Source organism: Bubalus kerabau, chromosome 3 (assembly GCF_029407905.1).
Source record: "Bubalus kerabau isolate K-KA32 ecotype Philippines breed swamp buffalo chromosome 3, PCC_UOA_SB_1v2, whole genome shotgun sequence".
NCBI lineage: Eukaryota > Metazoa > Chordata > Mammalia > Artiodactyla > Bovidae > Bubalus > Bubalus kerabau.
The window spans coordinates 156,475,813-156,491,043 of record NC_073626.1 but is presented as its reverse complement, the minus strand read 5'-3'; the positions used below and the strand labels follow the sequence as shown (position 1 = coordinate 156,491,043).

General features: G+C 38.9%; 1 protein-coding gene across 1 annotated transcript in view; it reads right to left on the bottom strand.

Annotated features, from left to right (window-relative positions):
• The window catches only part of VWC2L (von Willebrand factor C domain containing 2 like), a 231,279-nt gene extending 224,213 nt beyond the window's left edge, over positions 1–7,066 (bottom strand). The window contains exon 1 of the mRNA XM_055573382.1: positions 6,943–7,066. The gene's annotated coding sequence lies outside the window, so the exon portion shown is untranslated. The remainder of the gene's footprint in view (positions 1–6,942) is intronic.
• Between the last annotated feature and the right edge of the window lie 8,165 nt (positions 7,067–15,231).

The window sequence follows — 15,231 nt, the reverse complement described above, 5'->3', positions numbered from 1 at the left end:
AATGTTCTACTGTCATCCTGATTGGATGGTATTGGATTTTAACTGGCCCTTCAAATTATATTTTTAGTGATTTTTAATTCAGCATTCAGAATATGACTTTTTAACTAGTTTATACTCAAAGTAAGCCTGAGATAAAATGGGAGCTGGGTGGTGTAGAATAGTCACTTGTTTGGCTATCCAGGAAGCCAAGTTTAATTTTAGCCTTGAGAGAATTTGAAATCATTATAATTAAATGAGCATTAAAGCCCAGAAGTGAAAAGACACTTTTTTTTTTTTAAAGCACACCCATTCATTTAGCATCAATTCACTACTGGCAGTTCATTCTCCCAAATGTTCTACCACTGAACATGCATACAGAGTTAGAGTAAAATATTTCGGGAGGAGTTCAAATAACTTGGAAGTAGGTCATTGCTGGGGATATAGATACTATATTTGACTTGAATATCTACAGAAATGTATAAAAAGTGTATGTATTTGTAGAGAAGATTGTATTGTTTCATGTATTTTAATTTGTGATGTGCAGTGATGGGATAGTTGTTGTACAATGATTGCAGGGTACACCCTGTGCATGGTGTTGGGCTTCAATACAAATGTTGGGTAACAACCACTCTTGAGCTTGGGCTCCAAGTTAATTTGAAGTGCATGCCAGAAAAATTGGCAACCATTTCACAGTTGCTTCAAAATGCTACATAAGTTCTTCAATCCAAAATCATGCCCTGACTGAAGAATGTCAATTGTATCCTGATCTGAGCTTTCTTGAAAAATAGATATGACTGGCACTTTAGTCTCCTAGTCCTGCAAAGAACTAAAAGGTGTTTTTGTAAGATTTAGGGGGCAAAAAACAAAAAACAAAAAACATTGGTTCAAAAGTGGGCTTTGGAATTTCCAGTAGAAAATGAAAGCAAAGACTGTTAACATAAGCATGTTATTGTCAACAGTGGCATCTCTATTAAGCTTGTTCTCTTACCTAAATGCTCCTATGACTGTCATCTCTCAGGTTTGTCATACCCACCGCCCTGACAGTACAAACATTCCACTGTAAAACCTGCCAAACAGGGCAGCTGATTTCCTATATCTTCTGACACATGTTGCTCTTTAATATCATCCTGTCAGAACACCTAAGAGAAAGGCATTTGCTTTTGTGCTTGGAGCTGAGACTAGGACTACCGTGCACACACTGTAATCGTTAGCCTTACCCTGCTATGAAATTCTGCCTTTAGGAACCATAGAATCTGTTGCTGGAAAATGCTATTGGCATAAATCTATCATGCTAATTAGATTGCATACATCTTGGTGGAGCTAGTTATTCTAAAAAAACATTTTTCCTGGTGTGAATCTTCTTTAATTTATTTTAATGACAAGTTGTTTTAAAATGTATATTAGATTTTCCTCTGCCACAATCAAGTGATACCTGCATAGAAGTCAAGAAAAATATTTTCGGCCTGATTTGTCTTGATTATATTCTATTGTGGGATATATATGCCTCAAGAGAGGGAAATGGCAACCCACTCCAGTACTCTTGCCTGGAAAATCCCATGGATGGAGGAGCCTGGCAGGCTACAGTCCATGGGGTCACTAAGAGTCAAGACACGACTGAGTGACTTCACTTTTACTTACCACTTTCATGCATTGGAGAAGGAAATGGCAACCCATTCTGGTGTTCTTGCCTAGAGAATCCCAGGGATGGGGGAGCTTGGTGGGCTGCCGTCTATGGGGTCACTCAGAGTCAGACACGACTGAAGTGCCTTAGCAGCAGCAGCAGCATTCATCTTAACTTTGTCTTATCTTAGAAGGAATGTTCCTTTTGGTTTAAAAAATGTGATTGATTTTGGTAATTTCAGGGTGACATACTGGACAGTCTCATTTACCAAAGATGGTTTTTTTGGCACCCCATGGGTAGGTCATTGAGCTTTTATGTTCTCTCTTCTTATCTGACTCTCTTGTGGTATGTGTTTATGGGAGGCCCAAGGGCAGTCTATTAATTAATATAAGGGATGTTCTCATAAAAGAGTATAGCTAATTTTATAACAAATACAATAGAACTTCTAAAACCAGTCGATGTGGCATATTCATATAGTCACCTTGGGAGAATGTGGACTAATCCCAAACACTTTCTTTGGAATGCCTACAGAAGGTACCGCAGCACATGCTTTTATCCCCTGAGTAGTCTATTTTACTATTTGAAATAAAAAAGTCACACATGATCACAATAATTAACAAAAGTATCTAAAATACAAATGATGACTACACACACACCCAAACAACCTATTTTAACCCCTGGCTTAGCTCCTCCTTGAGGAAGCTAATTTTAGTATCTCAGTTTATAATCATTTCACAGTTTTCACCTGCTCTTAAAACTTAAACACTGTATATGTGGATTTATCATTTTTAAGGAGAATGTATAGATAATATATATTCTTTAACTTGTTCTTTTCCCTTCATCAATATATCATGGGTGTGGGCAGGTTTACCATGAAATCAATGAACCATGAACTTTAGGGTTCCTTACTTTTATGGGCCTTTTCTAAGGCCTTAAAAAGGAGAGATCTAAGCAAGTTTTAAAATGTTTCCTTTTTTTATTTCTAAGGGAGGCCCTTGATTATTTTGCACCAGGTCCTACAAAATGTGGATCTATTTCTGAGCTTAAATATCTCTCTAGGCCAGTAGATCTGGTCTATGAACATATTTATTGTTCTAATATTCTCATGAATGTGAATCTTTCCGATGGAACTGATGGAACTGTCAAATATACAAAGAAAGGCATGCAAAGATTACTGTAACATTTTAAAGGAAATAAAAATAGGACAATCTGGATTTTTTATCACTTGTGCATGTGTACTCAGTTATGTCCTACTCTTTGCAATGCCATGGACTGTAGCCCACCAGGCTTCTCTCTCCATGGGATTATCCAGGCAAGAATACTGGATGGGATTGCCATGTCCTCCTCCAGGGGATCTTCCCAACCTGGGGACTGAAACCAGGTTTCCTGCATTAGCAGGAGAATTCTTTACCACTGAGCAATCTGAGGCTGTTGCTGCTAAGTCACTTCCGTCGTGTCTGACTCTGTGCGACCCCATAGATGGCAGCCCACCAGGCTCTGCTGTCCCTGGGATTCTCCAGGCAAGAACAGTGGAGTGGGTTGCCATTTCCTTCTCCAATGCATGAAAGTGAAAAGTGAAAGTGAAGTTAGTCATGTCCGACCCTCAGCGACCCCATGGACTGCAGCCTACCAGGCTCCTCCATCCATGGGATTTTCAAGGCAAGAGTACTGGAGTGGGGTGCCATTGCCTTCTCTGGAGCAACCTGAGGGGAGAAGTTAAAAATTATGGTACTACCACACATTGAATACATGTGTTTTGAGTTTTCAAGTGACGGCAAATTGTTAGCTTCTAAGGATAGATTTGAATTTTGGAAACAAAAGATATTTAGAGTCTTGTGAAAAGTAGAGGAGACACTGCAATAGTATTACCTTTTGTTAAAATTAGAATATGACTGTGAAGTCATGGGATTATTTTATTTGGCCAAATCCTCATATCAACAGACATGCATTGATAACTTGCTTTGTTTCAGGTTTTCTGGAGGATAAAACTGGGCCCCATTTTTAAAAGTGGAAATAATATTTGCATGACAATACCTATTTAATGCAGAGTGTCAGATAGTAGGCACTCAAGGAGTCTTTTGTAAAAGAATAAGAAAGAGATCAGATTTGTGTTACAGAAAGAAAGCCATGCTACAGTGGGGGGAATAAATGAAGGTCATCAAAAGATACTAAATTTCTGGATATATGATTATAAATTTAATAATAGGGGTGTAACATACACATGATAACTATAATTATTGTTTTGTGGCATATTTGGAACTTGTTAAGAGAGTACATCCTAAGAGTTCTTATCACAAGGAAAGAAACTTTTCCTTCCTTTCTTTCTTAATCTATATGAGATGATGGATGTTAACTAAACTTATTGCGGTAATCATTTCAAATACTGTAAGTCAAGTTATTATGGTGTACATGTTAAACTTATGCAGTGCTGTAGGCCAACTATATCTCAATAAAATTAGAAGAAAAAGCAAGTGAATCAATACAATGCTGTGATGGTATTATGTATATGGTATCATAAGACCACAAAAGAAGGAGAGATGTTAATTACCTAGGAGTGTCAGACAATGCTTACTTCACAGAGAGCTTAAGGACAAAGAGAAATTGAAGGGGAAAAAAGAGGGACAGAAAACATTTTGGTTAGAAAGAAGTAGAATATAAAAAGCATATATGTGCAAAATTTGACTTGTACTTAATTGAGTTTAAGATACAGGGTTTGCACATGACTAACAGAAGCTGGGATTGAAAATGTTAGCCAGTTGCCCAAAGGCAAGTAGTTCTCCTCATTTTATATTCTTATACTGTATCTTATTTTCCTTCCTCAGTGGTCTTTTTTAGAATAAAATTTCTCTGTTGTATAAACTTTGTTTACCACACTTAGCTAACATTTCCCTCTAGTTTTCTTTAAAAAAATATTCAGTTTTTCCCTTGCTGGAGCATTCTACAAGGTGGTTATTACCAAAGGTAAGAGAAAAATTGAAATACTCGTAGAAAATCAGGCTCATGAAAAAAGGTAACACACAAATAGCAACTAGAAAATTCAGCACAGTGTCTTCATTATTGAACTTCAAATTTGAATCTGCTTGCTATTAACTGAGTTAAAAAATAAAATCACAGTTTTAATTAAAAACTATGTATATAACTTTGAAAATAATATTCTTTCTTATGTCTTTTTATAGAGGACAATTCTTGACCTTTAGAGTCAAAATTCTCTGGTGGTAGTTACTTAAGTTCTCTGTTATAGCAAAAGGAAAGTTCATGTAGTTTAAATGAGATGCTAATAGGTAAGATGTTTAGTATGTGTTGGGGACTGATCTAAGTATTTAAGTCTTTTATCCTTATGATGACTGTAATGCTGAGGACTGTTATCTTCTGCTCCATTTATAAATGAAGCATTGAGAGAGAAAACCATAATTCAAAAAGAAACACGCACCCCAGTGTTCATTGCAGCACTATTTAAAATAGCCAGGGCATGGAAACAACCTAAATGTCCATCAATAAAGGAATGGATAAAGAAGATGTGGTATATATTTATAATGGAATATTGCTCAGCCATAAAAAGGAATGAAATTGGGTCGGTCATTTGCAGAGACGTGGATAGACAGACCTAGAGATGACCATTCAGAGTGAAGTAAGTCAGAAAAACAAATATTGCATATAAATGCATATATGTGAAATCTGAAAAAAAAAACTGGTAGAGAGAATCTTATTTACAAAGCAGAAATAGAGACACAGATGCAGACAGCCAACATATGGATACCAGTGGGGAAAGGGAAGGGGTGGGAGGAACTGAGAGATTGGGATTGGCCTATATATGCTATTGATACTATGTATAAAAATAGATTATTAATACAAATGAGAACCTACTGTATAGTACAGGGAACTCTACTCAATGCTCTCTGGTGACTTAAATGGGAAGGAAATCCAAAAAAGAGGGGATACATAAAGTTGATTCACTTTGCTGCATAGCAGAAACTAATACAACATTGTAAAGCAACTATACTGCAATAAAGATTTAAAAAAAAATGAAATGATACAATAAAAAAATAAATGAGGCACTGGGAAGTTAAACAAGTCTCCAAAGAGAATAAAACAGTGAGTGACAGAGCCAGAATCTGAACCCCACGTGGCCTGGTTCTTAAGCCAGGCTCTGAACTATAGGCCCTGCTGCCCATCTGAAACAATGAAAGCTACAAGACAGGGCCTGACATATTATGAGTGCTTAATACCTAATGGCTCTTGGTGCTACGCTAGAGGACAGAATATTTTCAATCCCTATCTGAAAGCAAACATCGTCATGGATTTGTTATGGCCGACTCTTGTTGTCTATGTTAAAAGTCTATTATTAAAATGGAGCTCAGTGACAATAATTCTGCAAAGTTACATCTCATGTGCTCCCAGTACAAGAATTTTAAGAATTCCTCCTTGGCCCTTGGGTAGAATTTAGAACACAAAGAACAGTGATTAGATTGTGAGTGCTTTAGTTACTCTCTCCCAAGAATGACTTCTTTTAGTTCGTCTCCCACATTACAGATTAAGGAAGAAGCCATATGCTTTGGAAACCAGATCAGCAGATGGCTTGTTTGGCGACCTATTGCATAAATTGAAGAAACAAAAAAAAGTTTTCCTGCCTGGAAAACATGTTCTGCCACTGGCACCCAAGTACCTACCTTCTGCTTACAGAGGGATGCCGGGCGTTTATCAGGAGGGCATCCAACATACTTAAGACTGTTTTATATAAGTGAATGAGGAGTGGGAAAGTAGAGATAGTACTTGTGAAATGGAAAATTAGTTAAGTCTTCCTTTCTGTGAAACATGACACCACCCTGAAACCCAGCAGGGCTTCCTGTGTGAAGATCACAGCCAGAAACAGTGGCAGAATGAGAAGCACGTTCATATTAACTGTCCCATTTAACTTCCATAATCTGGTGTGTCATAGATTACTTCTAGAGAACAAATGAGTGCTAACAAGTGCTGGTATTATTTAAACAGAAAAGGAGAAATCCATATATTAAAATAAAAATGAGAGGAAAATCTAAAAAATTGAAAAAATATATAACAAATAAATTTCAGGTGGTAATTGGCATGCCTTGGTGAAGAACAAGTCCTTTCAGATAACTCAAATATTTTTGTGTCTAAGACCAAGAGGAGGGAAAGTCTATTACATTTTAATAATATCTATTAATTTGGTTCTACTTCATAAATTCTTTAAAGAGCAGAGACTTGATTTTAAGTTGAAATGATCTGACATGGTCTTAGGCAGGCTAGTAGCTCATATTTAAATTAATGATGCTGTTTTAGAAGTTCCAGACCTAGTGTCTTAAATATGCTAACACATTAATTACCTGGAGGATAGAAGACATATGTCAGTGATAACAGCCTAATAGACAAGGTTGTTTTTATCAGAGATTGATAGAGATTTTGTCATGTGCAGGAATTATCAACAGCCTTCATTTGGTGCCTCAGCATCTTCTCTTATCTCTTTCTAAACAAATCTCCACACAATAATGAGTTTTAAGAAATCTAAATCTGATCATGTCACTCCCTGCCTATCCTTTGATGAATTCCCATTTGTCCTATGGTTTATATAATCTTCCTTCTGTTTAATTTTTATATCACTTGCCCCCTTGTATCTCCCACCTCCCAGAGTTAGATTCTATCTGATGGAATGTTCTTTTCTCCAAGCACCTCCTTTTCCTTATTAAGTTACTTTCTAATTCTAGTCCAGCCTCCTGTGACCTCTCAGCTAAGTCTAGAACCTCTTATTATAGGCCTCCACAGTAGCTATACCTCTCTTCTATAGTGTGTTCAACTGCCTGTCTTCCCCATTAGACTATATATTGCCAAGGATGAACGCTGAATATTGCGCTCAATAAGAAGTTTACTGACTGAATGGAGTTTGTAGCTTAAGGAATAGGAGAGTGAAGGAGGGGTAATAAGGTAGGGAGGGGGCTTCAGTATGAGCAGAGGCACAGAGGTCTGGAGCACATGGCAAGCCTTTGAGCTTGTGACACTTGGTAATCCTTAGTTGTGTTAAGAGAGGGAGGAGGACAAAAGGGCTGATCTTACAGGACTCATTCTACTCTATGATTTTCTGCATGTGGCACATCTTTTTACAACACTCAGAGGAAAAAGTCCAGTTTCTGGTTGCAAACTGAACAATGATTTGGACACACAAAGAGACATGAAGGCAATGCTCTTCATTTAGAAAAAAGATTCTGGGATTCAATATGAAAACTTTCAGTAAGCACAGACCAATGACATACACTTGATGGATATTCAATAACTGAGCTATTGTTGCCTAGAGAGGATGGGGAGAACTCTAAGAATCTCTCCACCACTATTATCTTTTCAAGCATACCCTCCTCCACGAGAGAATTTAAGTCTGAAGGCTATTACCTTCAATCACAAAATCTGCGCCACAGAGCAGCATCTGCCAGGAGTTATAAAGGTCCTTATTACACTAATGTTGAGTCACTGGATAGGGAACCACAAAATCTAAGGTTAGATATGAAAAATGTAGGTTCTACCTTACAACAAGTATGTTTTGGTTTGGGGACACTATACATTTCTTCATAGTGGAGTTATGTTAACTAAAAGCCATTTCACAGAGCTGAATTATCCTTCTTTGCACATTTGTAATGGGATTTAGTTCTTAGTCAAACAAGGATCAGGTTAGAGCCATTCCTTATTAATCAGATTTTTTTGAGGATTTGATCTTTCTGGTCACTGGCATCATTCACATGAGTGAGCCACAAATAGTTTAATTATTTTCTATTCACCACGTGGCACTGACACTGGCAACAGGAGGGGTAGTCGATTTTGATGCTGCAGAACCTGCCTAACGTATCACTGTGATATTTACTTTTCTTTTTTCAAATCTGCAGGGAAATAAATTTATGGATCACTTAACCTTTTGCCCAAGGAACAAATCCAAGTAAGTTCTGAATTAATATTGCTCTGAGGATACAAAGTGAGGTCTGGCTTTCAAAGCAAGGCTGAGGGTTAAGGCCATAATCGAGGTGATAAGAGGCAGAACTGCCTGTCCTGCCCTGAATTAAATGATTGCTCTAGTCCTAAGAATATTTGCATAGACATCTAATAGAATGCTTTTTCTTTTGCTTTGCTTTGTTCAGCTTATATGAAGTAACAAACTGCCTAATACTTGGAATCAGAGTTCCCCAAGGCCAGAAAAATGACAGTCACCTATGTCCCATTGGAGAGGCACAGATACTGAAGCGCCTTCCTTGCCTTGAGACTCTTGACCTGGCCTCACTTATAAAATCTGGCTATACTCATCATCAGAGAGTATGGTGAATGCATCTTTTGTAGATGGTTCTGATTTCTACATTACATTCCAAAGCTTGCCAAATATGCTGTAAATGTGAGGTTCCAGCTTCCTATTCAAATAATAAAATCTCCTGGGCATTCTGAAAATATTTTACTCAAAATGAAAAATGTTGGCAGAGAAGAGGCAACCATCTTTGGGAATTATGCCTCCCTGTATCTCACACTCTGTGCATGAAGAACTTGCCCACATGAAAAGGAATCACTGCTCTTTCATACTTGGAGTAACTTTTCCAAAACAAAAGTACCCCTTGATTTTGCTGTTACCAAAGATCTTATTTGATGCAGGAACTGTTGAAAATTTAGCTTTGGTATCCATTTTCTTAATAGTAACTGGGAATTTAAAACTATTTAGAAATGACACCTGCTTTGTGACTTCCTTTGAACCATCTCCCGAACACACAGTATTCTTTAAACCATGTGGTAATCAATACCTTGAAGGGTACTGCTTTTTAGAATTGTTGTCACTAAGCATAGCAATTTTCTTGGAAAAAAAAAAGTGCCATTTTGCTTTCCCTTGCAAAGAAAAAAAGGGGTTTAACACAGTAGTACCAAGAATTCCCTTAGGATCCGGAGGAAGTGCATAGTGATAATCCATCCCAGAGGATGCAGTGGCAAACAGGGACCCTTTACCCCTTATTTACTGAAACTGCCTTTTATAAATTTTCCTCTGGAGAGTAAGAACCAATTATATTAATGTAGATGTGGAAGCGATAACTGATTTCACATCATGGAAAACATCCACTGAAAATAGTGATGGAAACAGTAGTGATCACATTCAACTGCTGTGGCCTGAATGTATAGTGGTGTTTATCATGTCCATTCTGTGATTTCAAGTCACAACTGCCATGAAAAAATGTTTTGGGGATCCTGAGAGCCTCCCAGTCATCTCAAGTTGAAGGTGTGCTCTGTTTTAATTTCCTTATAAGCTGATTTTATCTCTACATTAGAAATAAATTAGACAATGTATATGCCAGTAAATTATCTCTGGAAATGGATTCTAATAGGGCTTTTACTTTTTTTATTAAAAAATAAAATAGAAGAACCTTGGGTCCCATTCTGTTGCTTGTTTTCTGCATATTAAAACTCTCATTATTAACAGTTCTTGAACAATAAAGCAGGAGCAATCACATAGGACTACATAAAATGCATTTCAGTAGGGTTCAATAGAACCATTTTGGAAAATTGTTTTAGCCATTTTCTTAGAGATTGCCAGAAACTAGAAATGCTTTTCAAATGCTAACATTTCGTAAAGCCTGATATTTCACGTGATACTTATTGGGTAAAAAGATCTTTCATTTCTATCCCATGAACGCCAATAATGGAATCGGTGCTCTTTTAAATATTGTCACTATAGGTCTCGGACTTAAGGGTCTGTCTCGTTTAAGGCAAAGTGTTGCTTAAATTTTGTTGGATAATGACACATAACTAGCCTTGTTCACCATCATTTTACCACTTTGCTCTATCCTTGCCTTCCACTTTGCTGACAAAATATTTACTAAATTGACCATTCTTTTATTTAGTCCTTCATTTAACAATAATAATTTGTTATGGGTTAGACACTGTACTTGGATCTGGAAATGCAGTGTTTATAAGATCAGTCTCTGCTTTTGTAAAATTCAGGGTCCAAACCATTCATACCTTGTCTCCTGGCTGCCTGGGCTCTCCTGAGCTATACACATGGTTGAGGCAATTTGAATGTTCTTTCTGAAAGGTCCCCAGAAACAGAAGGGTAATTCTTTTCTATCTTTGGTATGAAATGCTTAAACCTCTGAAAATGCTTAAACCATGACAGAGAAAGGATAAGCCCACCTGGCAAGCCAAATTACCATACTCAATCCTGATGATCAATGTTATTGCACTCAGGTTTCCCTTAACAGAATTGGGGTAGAATAGGAAAAGGAGTACGTCAAGGCTGTATATTGTCACACTGCTTATTTAACTTGTTTACATCATGAGAAATGCTGGGCTGGATGAAGCACAAGCTGGAATCAAGATTGCAGGGAGAAATTTCAATAACCTCAGATATGCAGATGACACCACCCTTATGGCAGAAAGCCAAAAAGAACTAAAGAGCCTCTTGATGAAACTGAAAGAGGAGAGTGAAAAAGTTGGCTTAAAGCTCAACATTTAGAAAACGAAGATCATGGCATCCAGTCCCATCACTTCATGGCAAATAGATGGGGAAACAGTGGCAGACTTTATTTTGGGGGGCTCCAAAATCACTGCAGATGGTGATTGCAGCCATGAAATTAAAAGATGCTTACTCCTTGAAGGAAAGTTATGACCAACCTAGACAGCATATTAAAAAGCAGAGACATTACTTTGCCAACAAAGGTAGTCAAGGCTATGGTTTTTCTAGTAGTCATGTATGGATGCAAGAGTTGGACTATAAGGAAAGCTGAGTGTCGAAGAATTGATGCATTTAAACTGTGGTGCTGGAGAAGACTTTTGAGAGTCCTTTGGACTGCAAGGAGATCCAACCAGTCCATCCTAAAGGAGATCAGTCTTGAGTGTTCATTGGAGGGACTGATGTTGAAGCTGAAGCTCCAAGGCTTTGGCTACCTGATGTGAAGAACTGACTCATTGGAAAACACTGATTCTGGGAAGGATTGAAGGCGGGAGGAGAAGGGGAAGACAAAGAGGGAGATGGTTGGATGGCATCACCAACTCAATGGACATGAGTTTGAGTAAACTCCGGGAGTTGGTGACGGACAGGGAGGCCTGGTGTGCTGCAGTCCATGGGGTCTCAAAGAGTTGGACATGACTGAGTGAATTGAATTGAGACAAAGGGGTCGAAAACCACTAGATCAATTCTAGGTTTCTTCTGGAACTGATCTAGAAGGACCTTTCCTCATCTCTGTGTTTAGTTCTAACAAGCTTGGCAAAAATCTGATGGGCCTCAGATTTCTCAGCCTCTATATAGGACATCAAAACCAGTTCTGGGGTGAATCTGAAGTCACAAGGATAGTATTAGGAGGGGCAACTCTCACAAGGGAACTCTGTTCAGATATTCAACTCTGGGGGTGGCCCTTAGGAGTACATAGGAAGAATATGGGCCTAGGAATCACACTGCCTGAAAGTTCTTAACAGCTCTGACACTTACAAGTTTTGCAACTTAGTTCTCAAATTTCCCCTTCTGTACGACTGGAGAAAGCAATGCATTAAGGTTGGAGATTAAATATCTCAAATTTCCCCTTCTATAAGATTGGAGAAAGTAATTCATTAAGGTGGGAGATTAAATATCTCACAAATAAGTATATGTAGCTCAGGATATCCAATTAATACCCTCTCTTTCTTTTTTCCTTTCTGTATTACTTTGCCTGACTGTAGAGCTGGTTGCATAGGAAATTACTCAGAACTATCACATCAGATACTTGGAAAACACACAGAAGCAGATTTTGATGCAGTAATGTACACAAAGCAATGTATCCATTTTCAAAGGAAATGCACCATTTGCAAGGATGATTTACAAGTGGCTATCTGGTGTCAATCTAACTCAGAGTTCAGCAACCTGCGGCAGGTAAGCCAGACGGTGGTGTGATGAGCCAAGATGCTGGGCATGTTGCCATTCCCCAGGTGGAAAAAACTCCAGACTCACTGCCAATCTGAGCCTGGCAGAATGAGTCGTGAGTTTCTCTAACTGCTGCTGCTCCTTCTATTACACAACTGTCCTTAGAGAGCAAGGAAAAACCTGACCTAGTGAAAGCAGACACTTGTTTCCTGGACCTGAGACTGAGGGCACGGTATCCTTGGAACTTGTTTAACCATTCTCATGGGCTGGGAAGATCCCTGAAGGAGGGCATGGCAACCCACTCCAGTATTCTTGCCTGGAATCCCATGGACAGAGGAGCCTCGTGGACTACAGTCCATAGGGTTGCAAAAATTTGAACATGACTGAGCATACATGCATTGTGGTAGATAATGATGAGAAGTACCCCCCCACCTCATTTTTTTTTTTTTTTTTACTGTTGAAAACCAATAAGGAAGCATTTAACTCCAATGGCTATTGGCAGTCTTCTCAAAAGAGATGAAGTCAATAGAACAGAGATAACTACAGAGCAGAGATACAGGAATGAATTAAGTGGCACCACTGATGATATTATTAAGACAATGCACTCTGCCTCCTATCACACTTCTGAATGTGCAAACCAATGTACTTTCTCCCTATATAGGTCAGTTTAGTTTGAAGTTCTTGCTATTTGAAGCCAAATTATCCCTAACCTACTTGTATGTTACACTAGTTTCTTATTGCTGCTATCACCATTATCAGGACATAATGACTTAAAATGTAGCAATTCATTACAACTGTGGAGACCAGAAGTCTGCAATGGGTCAGAAGAGCTACATTCCTTTTAGAGTCTAGGGGAGAATCCACTTTCTTCCTTTATTGGCTCCTACAGGCTGCCTGCCAGCTTCACTGGTAGCTCAGCTGGTAAAGAATCTGCCTGTAATGCAGGAGACCCCCATTTGATTCCTGCCTTGGGAAGTTCCCCTGGAGAAAGGATAGGCTACCCATTCCAGTTTTCTTGGCTTCCCTGGTGGCTCAAACAGTGAAAAATCTGCCTGCAATGTTGGAGACTAGGGTTCCATGCCTGGGTTGGGAAGATCCCCTGGATGAGGACATGCAAACCCACTCCAGTATTCTTGCTTGAGGAATCCCCATGGACAGAGGAGCCCAGTGGGCTAGTCCATGGGGTCACACACACACACCAGCTGCCTGCACTCCTTGGGCTATGGCTTCTTGCTATGTTTATCTTTACTTTTGTCATAACATCTTTTTTTCTGTCTCTGATCCTCCTGCCTCCTCTTACCAGGACATCTGTGTTATATTGGGTCCACTGGATATATCCATGATAATCCATCTCAACATTTCTAATTTAACCACATCTTCAAAGTCCCATTTATGCTATAAGGTACCCTCAGATTCCAGTGATTAGAACTATTTTTTTGTGTGCTATTTTTGTGCTTTTAGTGCTATTTTTTGTGAAAGTGTTAGTCGCTCAGTCGTGTCCAACTCTTTGAGACCCCATGGACTGTAGCCTGCCAGGCTCCTCTGTCCATGGGATTTCCTAGGCAAGAATATTGTCAGATCAGATCAGATCAGTCGCTCAGTCGTGTCTGACTCTTTGCGACCCCATGAATCGCAGCACGCCAGGCCTCCCTGTCCATCACCAACTCCTGGAGTTCACTGAGACTCATGTCCATCGAGTCAGTGATGCCATCCAGCCATCTCATCCTCTGTCGTCCCCTTCTCCTCCTGTCTGTTGCCATTCCCTTCTCTAGGGGATCTTCCCAACCCAGGCATAGAAACCTTGGTCTCCTGCATTGCAGGCAGATTCTTTACTGTCTGAGCTATCTTTTGGGGGGCCATTATTCTGCTTGCCATGTGCACTTAACACAGCCACATGGCTCCATTCCTAAGGGGGGAATCTGTGTGGTTTGCTACCAGTAAACACTATTAATATCAAATTTTACATTTTAAAAACATTTCTGGACTTCCCTGGTGGTCTAGTAGTTAAGAATCTGCCTGCCAACGTGAGGGACATGGTTTCAGTCCCTGGTCCAGGAAGATTCCACATGCTGTGGGGCAACTAAGCCTATATGCCAAAATTAGTGAAGTCCACACACCATAGAGTCTGTGCTCCAGAACAAGAGAAACCACCACAGTGAGAAGCCTGTGCACCGCAATTAGAGAACAGTCCCTTTCTCCACAGCTACAGAAAGTCCACACACAGCCATGAAGACCCACACAGTCAAAACATGAACAAAATGTTAAATAAAGTACTTTAAAAAATGTTAAAAGATTGCCATTCATGTCATATGATCATTGATGGAACCCCCACATGCTAGCCATCTTGCTCACAAAGGTGAATTTGTCTGGCGGAGAACAGACACATGTATATGTTTGGGTGAGTCCCTTGGCTGCTCACCCAAAACTATCACAACATTGTTATTCGGCCATAGCCCAATATAATGTTTGAATAATATAACAGAATGTTTGAAAAAAGAAAGATGAATCTGTCTTTGTTCCTCTTCAAAATGGGAAGACAGAGACGGAGTCAGAAGATGTTTTTAGAGAATATTCAGTACTGTAGGCGAAGCTGTGTAAACAGAGAAGGAACATCACTCGCATTGCTGGGTTAAGCTTGGTTTGGTTTTAAGGCCTTTTTAATTGCAGATATGGAAGATACTCTCACTAGTATACTAGATAAGATTACAACAAGAAAAAACTGTTAAACTAATACATTTCCAATTTTTTTTTATTATCTTGAACTTTTTTTTTT